The following is a 9188-nucleotide window of genomic DNA, read 5'->3' on the forward strand; positions in this document are numbered from 1 at the left end:
TCTGAAAAGTTTCGTGTGCCGAGAGGAGCATATCCTGGTGGCAATGCTGGGGGACAGCGCAGGCTCACTGAGAGCGCAGGTGCTGAACCAGATCCGGAGCCGTATGAGACTAGACGCCAGATGCAGCGGCCGCGTGAGACTCGACGCCAGATCCAGAGGCCGCGTGAGACTCGACGCCAAATCCAGGGGTCGCGTGAGACTCGGCGCCAAATCCAGGGGTCGCGTGAGACTCGGCGCCAGATCCAGGGGCCCCGTGAGACCAGACGCCAGATCCAGGGGCCGCGTGAGACTCGGCGCCAGATCCAGGGGTCGCGTGAGACTCGGCGCCAGATCCAGGGGCCGCGTGAGACTCGGCGCCAGATCCAGGGGCCGCGTGAGACTCGGCGCCAGATCCAGGGGCCGCGTGAGACTCGACGCCAGATCCAGGGGCCGCGTAAGATTCGGCGTCAGATCCAGGGGCCGCTTAGGACTCGACGCCAGATCCAGGGGCCGCGTGAGACTCGGCGCCAGCAGACTGGAGTCAGGGTGCGCTTCTTCCGACCGCTGGCGGTGAACTTCCACGTAACCAGCTGCCGGAAGTCCCACCGGCCTGCCAGGAACCAGCTGCCCGGAGCCTCACCGGCCTGCCAAGTAATCAGGCGCCGGGAGCCTCACCCCCTGCCAATGAGCGGAGCTGGAGCCCCGTACGTCCGGGGCATGACGCACCGGGGCATACCACCGGGAAGCGTACGGGGAGTCGGCGCCGCTCACGGAGTTTCCACGCCACAGACAGCCGGCTGAGAGGCCGCAGTCCCGGCGGCGTAGGTGTGTGGAGTGTGGACAGCGCCGTCAGGCTGGTCACGCCATGACCCGAACGAAATATCGCACTCAGTGAATCCAAGCGGAAGGCATCGGAAAGCAGCCCTGACCAGATGGTGTGTTTGCTTTCGAGCATCTTTGGGGCAGGATGGGGTGGGGATGGGTAAAATTGGGTGATGTGGAGGGGGGGGGGGGGGCAGGTAAAAAGCGCCGCTAGTCTCCGAAGACACGGACATCTTCACGATTCATTGAACGCCGGGTTCTTTGTCAAGTCTTCGTCCGAAGACTGACAAAGAAGACTAGACCGACCGTCACTGCCTGAAGACTAGACCGTAACTCTGACGAAGGAGACCTGGTACAATACATGCTCGACACAACTCATTTTTGCGCTCACTATAGCCTTGTTCTCCTTGTGTGCCTCATGAACGCATTTGTTAGAGAATATTTCAGTTGACCAGATCACAGAGATTCATTTAGAACTCGTCACAAAAGGTCTGTCAATTTTCTGAGTTGAGCTGAGTGAGCGCCTCGAAAATCGAGAAATCCGGATGCCGAGAGTCCACAGAAAAGCGTTAGCACATGCTTCAAACCGGGGAGAGTGAGATGGAGAAAACTGGCTTCATTTTAATCTACGCATGTTCAAGGAACTGGGGTATCCTATTTGCTGTGTTTGTACCTTCAAGTAAGAACCAAAGGCACCGTATGAAACCGATGGAATCTCTGCAGATTATGAAAGTTACCCTCCTGAATTACAGGTGAAGACAAAGGCGGAATGTAGAGTCAAAATTAACGCGCACGGATTTAAAAACGTGTCGTGCACTAAGGCTTAGTACGTTTGTGTCACCTCAGTTTTAATTGCAGCTTTTGTCAACCGCAAACGGTAATGTCTGAGGATATCATATTTGTAGTGGAAAAGCAAAATTGATGAGGCGTCTCTGAACTAATACGAGCATGTTTGTTGTGGATGAGCATGGACAATGTTTCACATTTGGCTCTGTATCGCGCATAAAATTCCGGCCCACGGTCACCTATGGTTACATTTACACAGTTCTTACACTTTATCTTGTCTGGCCTATAAAACATCTGCCCAGGATCACCCCCACAGGGTCACCTTCACCCAGGGTTACATCAATCTACAAGTTCTCATATTTGGCCCTGCTTGCCTATAAAACATCGCCCCAGGGCCACCAAAGGTTACAGGAACACATAAGTAAGGGTGTAGGAACTTCCACAAACCCTACGCAGTTTTTGCTGTCAAGTTTGGTGGTTTCTGAAAAATGAGTGGCACGATAGATTTTAGCATAAATATTATAGTTGTGTGGAGAATTGATTCTGCCCCCGCAGACTATGAAGCCATTTTTTAAATTTTGCCATTGTGTGTGCTGAGCGACACAAGCAAGGCCACGAGCGCACGCGAATGTTAGAAAGAATACTTACCCCCCATTGTTTCACAGGCCTAAGCTGTTAGGTGATTTTAGTAAGAGCATTACCCGCGGCTGGAGCAGTTGTCCGCATGTTTGTTTTATTTCTGCAGCTGTCGTTCAACGCGCTAACAACACGGGGGTGACTTGTTCCACTTCCACAAATCACTCATCCCTGACAGGAACGTGATTCCAAGCCCCAGGACAGTGGTGTCAAAGAAGTGATTTTGTGATAAGCAGGCTCAGCCAAGCTTGTGCCGGCTTTGCGTGAAAAAGGTGCATTTATCTGCACGATACATCTTGTAGTCCTACAGGGATTGATGAACCGCATCAAGCGACGGATTCATAACGAAAGGAAGGGAATGAAGAGCGTTTGGTTAACAGATTGGCCACAAAACTGGCAGTGATAGCTCAGTGCAAGCAGCCACAGCGTCCAGCAGGCAGCGTACGATGGCGCCTTGGGTAAAAGCAAGCTTGGACATGGTATAAGCATGGGACCTAATTTTTGCTTACATGAGGAAAGGAGACATAAAATTCAGACTTGATGATGACCAGTGTTTAATCAGTATGCTGTTTGAAACTATCACTCCATACCTCAGAGAAAAGTTTGCAATGTAGGTTTTTCCATGCCGTAAAACGGTCAAGCAGTCCTATCATGGACAGCAAGTTATGCGACAACCATGGGTCGGGAGCGGTCAGGGGATCCCTGGGGACGGTCAGAGGATCCCTGGAGACGATAGGGGATCCCTGGAGACGGTCAGAGGATCCCTGGAGACGGTCAGAGGGTCCCTGGCGACGGTCAGAGGATCCCTGGAGACGGTCAGAGGATTCCTGGGGACGGTCATAGGATCCCTGGAGACGGTCAGAGGATTCCTGGGGACGGTCATAGGATCCCTGGAGACGGTCAGAGGATCCCTGGAGATGTTAAGTTCCCGAGACTGATGGAGGCCTTTAACACCATGGAACATCGTCCTGATGAGGGCAGGGGAATTGATTGTCCCCCCCCGCCCCCCCCCCCCCCCCCCGGTGCTCTGTCTTTATCTTCCTGACACGTGATATGATCGCGCCCACGTTTTAAGTAGATTCCGGGAAACTCATTGAGCGTGTTTGACGCAAAAACGTGTCGCTAGCAACTCTGGATTCTGAGAAACGACGTTTTTTTCAGGGACATTGCGCGGAAATGTACTTTCGGTTGCGGGTAGCGGGCGGCAACCCAAGAATCCACCGACCACGGGCAACGAAACCGCAATGATACATTTCTGGGCGGCTCTAGCATTCTAAGCTGGGAAATGGCAAGGGACTGTCGCACCGGCCCCGCCCCTTACCCGTTCGCGTTATGAAAAATGCGAATTCGTGCGAGGTTAAGGTCAAGAGATGCCTTAACGCGAGGCGACCTTCCAATGTCCCATGCCAACAAGCCGGTCCTATTTATTTCAATCTCTACGCGGGGAATCCAGCTTACATATATGAATCTATCATTTATCCCCCTATACTAATACTGACTTCTGTGCGGGGGGATATGATCTCTTAAGTCAACTGCGCCAGTTTTCTGCTACATCTGTCTTGCAATTGAAGTGCCTGACGTCACCCGTGCGCATGCAAATTTGCTGACACAGTTTTCAAAACATTTCATAAACCCTGCCTGTAGGATTATACCCTTTCTTAAAGTGTTCCATCATAGCCTATGCGGACAAGAATCCCGAATCCTTTCCTAGTTGCTCCTAAATCCGCCTCTGGCAGTTAACGTGCATTGATTGTCTAAATGTCTTCGGGTACGCTGTAAATGGCTGTGTCGCACGTTATTCAGGCATTGGCAGGGTAAGTCCACGAACCGCGGTCGGTACATTCGCATTTAGCCCGTGATTTGTCCCAACATCCCAGAACCGGAACGGGAAGCGCCTCCCGCAAACGGCAGTTCAGATGAAGAAAGCAAAGTCAAATTTTGATAAGTTGTGTAAGGCAAATATTTGTTGCGGAGGACTCCGTGTTTCGCACGGCTGGAATGCAGCTACAAAAGGATCGGATCGGTCTATGTTTCCCGTATGACGATGCATTTAAGATCAACGGTTAACACACTTCCAAGGGAGTTGCGATGGTGTCAAGAAACTTCGAGGCGGTCAGGGACCGGCGATCAAGTCGGGGGTCGTTGGTCGACCAAGACTTCGGGTTCTAAGAGGGTAAGCACGTTCAGGGTGATCGCTGGACCGTAAACATTTTCTTTATGTCCTCAAAACGCTCAGCGTCGGGGCCGTCGATGGCTGTAACTCCGGACAAAATGTCAGTACATTAAAAGGCAATGACGCTGCATCTGTGGACCATATTTATGCTAAATATGAGCTGCAGCGTAAAAAGGGTCCTAACGACGCGGCGAAGATGAACAGTCGTCTGCACTTGAGCCAGTTTCAGCCCCTTTTTCAACATCCCTAGTTTTGAAGTTAACCATAACGCGAATGTCCTGCCATGTATGAACGAAAATACAATGACGTCTGATACACCATTCTCCTATAACAAGCTGCTCTCATCTCATGCAAATAGCGCAACGTTCTCGACGCTCCTCTCTGACTTCGTTGTAATTGTGCTTCCCGGTAGAGGGGAATAACCCAGGGTTTATCATCTGTACCCCGATAGAGGGGTGTGGCTCGAGAGCTGTGTGTCAATGCCCCCCCCCCCCCCCCCACACACACACGTCGAAGAAAGATGACTCCTGATGTGCCGGCTATGTGCCCATCCTGCGAACACTGATTGAGCTATGCTCTTGGACAGAAAGATGGCTGCGAGTGTCCGCTTTATGGCCATCCCGTTGGCGCAGTGCATGAGGCTTGCCTCTGGAGAGGAGCACGGCTGCCAGTGTGCTGGCCGTATGCACGTGCCGCCAGTGGGTGCCGTTTGTCCCGGCAGAGGGGTAAATCCCAGCTCAGGGTCGCGCCTCTGGCCGGCGCCGCCGGACCGGTGGCCGCCCGGACCGTCGGTCTGCCCATCCCTGCACCCGCCGCCCAGGATTAGCCGCGGAGCCGAGCTGCAGCCGGCGGCGCGCCACTGGCGGCCGGCACTGCAGCTGCCATGGGGTGGTCGGGTACCGGGACGGGCAGACCGCCAACCGGGGACCTCGCCGCGGCGGGGACCGGCGCCGCCAGGCCACAGCGACAGACGGCCGAAGACTGGTCGGGCCTGCCCTCTCTGACCTCTGGGCGACTTTTGTGGTGCTCCTTATGAACTTCGACCCGATCTTCAACCACGTAGTACGCGTTTAAGTGACCTATGACGACAAAGGGGACTCTTTAAGAAACAAAACGTAAAATATTTCAGGAATGTCTTTTTTATTAACAGTGCTACGCTACGATAGCACTTGCATCACTTCTATTCTATCCATAAAGAGCACCTTCAGGCCATTCGGCAATTTCACCGAGAGCTTTTAACATGCAGTGCAGTGCTGTGCCATATAGCGCCACCTCTTCTCTAGCCACATGTTCTCGGTTATTTGCCAGTCGCCGGCGAAGATGAGTCACAAAAACTGGAGCTTTTGCGACGTGAGCTAGCACGTTTGCTACGCACTGGCAAGATTGTACGGCATTCTTTCAAATAAGCTTGAAAGGAATAGCACATCAAATAATTTAAAGGGAATGTTCCACATTTGAAGAAATTGCGTTAGGCACCAGACATCATGAGAAAAGCTTACTTGTAACTATTGGTAAGCGTTCAAGGTTCAAAAACGGTGCTAAGCAACAAAATTTCAGGGTTTGTAAAAATGGGCCCCATTACGTCGTTGTTTGATGACGTCATGGCATGGTTTTGTGACGACAGCAATACCTGGCAGCATCTGGCAACCGGACCTAAGAAATGCCTCCAAATACACGAAAGTTGACGCCAACCGGCCATTCTCGTCGCGAGGTCTGCGTCGGGTGGCGGGTTAGTGGGCGGGTTATTTGTGGATTTGTCATGAGGCAGGCCGTGAGGAAAGCTCTGGTGGACTGTCTGGCATACGCAACGTAGCGATCACCAGCTTTTATGGCAGATTATTAATATTAAAGCACGATATGTTATGCCGCTGCTGTGTGCTGGTATGCTGTGATGATTTTGTCAATACTTTATTGTCGACCCATCGTTGCGTGCGGTGCCGTAGTCCTGACATTGATGTCATGCAGTGTGCACAGTAGTTACTGTCTTTATTGTTTTTAACTGGAAATGTGGTGTCACGCCCAAAATTGGTAAATTCGTGACGTTGCTATGAATTGATTGCCCAAAACATTGCTATTGCTATGGTAAACATGGTAATGTTGGGCTACCAGTATTGTTCCTTTTTTGCTGACGATTATTTATGCAATTAATAGTTCACCCTAATGCAGCCAGTGTGGTACAATGACATTCTTGCTGTGAATAGTCCTTTAGCATTGTTTAATCAGTTGTTACTAGTCATTTCCTAAATTATATGCTGCTGTCTCATAGGCTTGACACAGAGTAGTCAAACCAACGTGGTGCATTGCGTAATGACACGAGTTAACAGCTTTATTGTGGTACTACCTCAGTGCTGTACTGCGGCATAACATAATGAACAACGATATTTTTTTTTTGCTGCAATCCATGCTGCTTTTACATTAAATTCCATGATGAAAAGATGGGTCAAGCATGCACCCTTGTATTGACTTTTCATCCGACATATGACTGACCACAAACACATGATACAATATACAAACCACTTTCAGCAAAGCAGACAACCAATAAGTGGCATCACTTGCTCAGCCCCCTTTGGTAATCCACAAAACCTAGGCGAGAAAGATGCAAACACATCTTCCATTTCCACAGTCATGTAACATGCTGCAGTTATCAGGCTGCTTTACCCAAAAAATGACGGGAAAATTGTACATGTGATGCAATGACACTGCAAACATGCTGATCTTGCACAAGGCTGGAGACATGACAAGTGCATTTAGTTATGGTTAGATAGGCAAAATGCAACGAAGCGATGAAGCTGCACACAAGGCACATGATAAACATATTATAAATTGCTATCCAAGACACCAACAGCAGTGCTTTTCCACCTTTCTCAGCACCCGGCATCTCGCGCAAGTTGCAATGACTGTGACATTAATGACTCATGGGCAATGCTCACTCGCATACAAATTTGTGAAGACAGCCCAATGTGCATCTGTAATAATACAGGTCTATATTTTCATAATTTTTTAGGGAAGACAATTTTGCAAAGCCATATAATTTGAAGCTTACTACCGAGCATGTGCATTAATGAGCTGCACGCACGAGCCCCTACCGCCAAAATGAATTGCTGATGTGACACACAATGGATTACTTGCATTCTGTAATGCCTCAATAGTTTCAAAATGTTGGCAAGATCATAATGAAGTACCAGCTTGCCCTTACACACTCCTACAACATCAGTGCTAGTGCTTCTCTTAGTTTGCCAGCGTTCCTTTGTGATGTTCAAACACAAACATAAAGGTAGAGGCAGGTGTCAATACATCGCATTTTATTTGGACTCAGTAGACTTAAAAATACCAAAACCATGCTCTCTCCCAGAGGTACAAACCTCGCAAGCACACTCCCCATCACATCAAGATCAGTTCAAGCCACTGGCACACACCATCAGTGATCAGACACATTGCAAGTCCCCGCTTTTGTAAAATAAGTGTGATCTCACACTCGCACAGCTCGCGGAGCTATCAATTTGCAGGTTGTCTCACAGTTTCCTCACATATTTTCAGTTATAGCACCGTATTTCACCGTGGCCTCCCTTCAGAACAAAGCCCCGACGGGGATTCATGGTAATGCGGCTCGAGAGGTTTCTTCAAGAAGAAGAAAAAAACGCCAGCAGGGGAAAAAAGACAGATTTGCCGTCGCCTTTTCTTTTTTATAACCTTCGGGAGGGTGCCCGTTTTTTGGGTGCCGTGCTTTTTTTGCAGACGGTGGCGTTTTTAATTACATTGACCTGTGGCCTAGAAATAAGGAAAAATGGCCCGTTCACGACGATTGCCGCACAACCCGAAAGTACTCACACTTCTGTTCGCGATACGCATTCAGCAGCGTAGTCTTGCTAACAGCCAGTCATCTTCCACGCTTTGCATAATACGTGCTGCATCACCGCTTTTGCGGATGTACTAGCGGCCATGCTGTTTTGACCATGAGCAGAAAACAGCCTGTAGGATGACCGCGATCGCATGACGCTTCTATGACGTCATTAATGCCGAGGCAACTCTGAAATAGGTTCCAAATATACCTTTTCGCACTTTTTGCTGGCGTGTAACTCAGAAACCAGATCGTTTTGGATCTTAAAAGGGACGTGGCCGTGAACTGCATCACAAAGTCCCCAAGATGGATATTTCAGCTCAAAACCCCATAAAAATGCGGAACATTCCGTTTAATATCATGAGAGGTGTCCACAGATGAACTGTTCCCGGACTTCTGTAATAACTACTTATGAACATCACGCGACCCACACTGCAATATCATATGACTTGCCGTAAGGTCCAATAGCACAGCCATCAGCAAAGTCAGCAATCGTCCTTCCAACTATCCTTCGGCGGCGTCTTGAAGAAGATGCTGTAGACGTGCGTCCCGGCGCTGCAGAACCATGGACAGGCGGACCTTCTGCAGGTGGGTGGCAGCGCCGTCCGCCATCCTGTCCGTGACGCGCCTCGCCTCTAGTACAATCGCGGCCTTCAGCTCCTTTGCTGCGCGAGACTCGTTGACGGCTTCCGCTCCCTGAGAGGGCACACATGAATAAAACGAGCGGGTCGCGGTCTGGGGAGTTGGGGCTCATGGGACACCCTGTCTCGTGGCCGATGTGGCAGCTCGGAAAAATTGACTTGCAGCCAGTCACGTGACCCCTGGGTGGTGTGCGGCGTTGCACCGTCTTGCTGCAGTCACTCCTGGTCACGATTGAGGCCATGTCTTCGGTGACCAGGGGGCTCAAGAATGACGACATTGTTGTCATGCTGCCAGCGGACGATGAGCAAAGCA

Source organism: Pollicipes pollicipes, unplaced genomic scaffold (genome assembly GCF_011947565.3).
Source record: "Pollicipes pollicipes isolate AB1234 unplaced genomic scaffold, Ppol_2.1 Scaffold_6686;HRSCAF=7923_pilon_pilon_pilon, whole genome shotgun sequence".
NCBI lineage: Eukaryota > Metazoa > Arthropoda > Thecostraca > Pollicipedomorpha > Pollicipedidae > Pollicipes > Pollicipes pollicipes.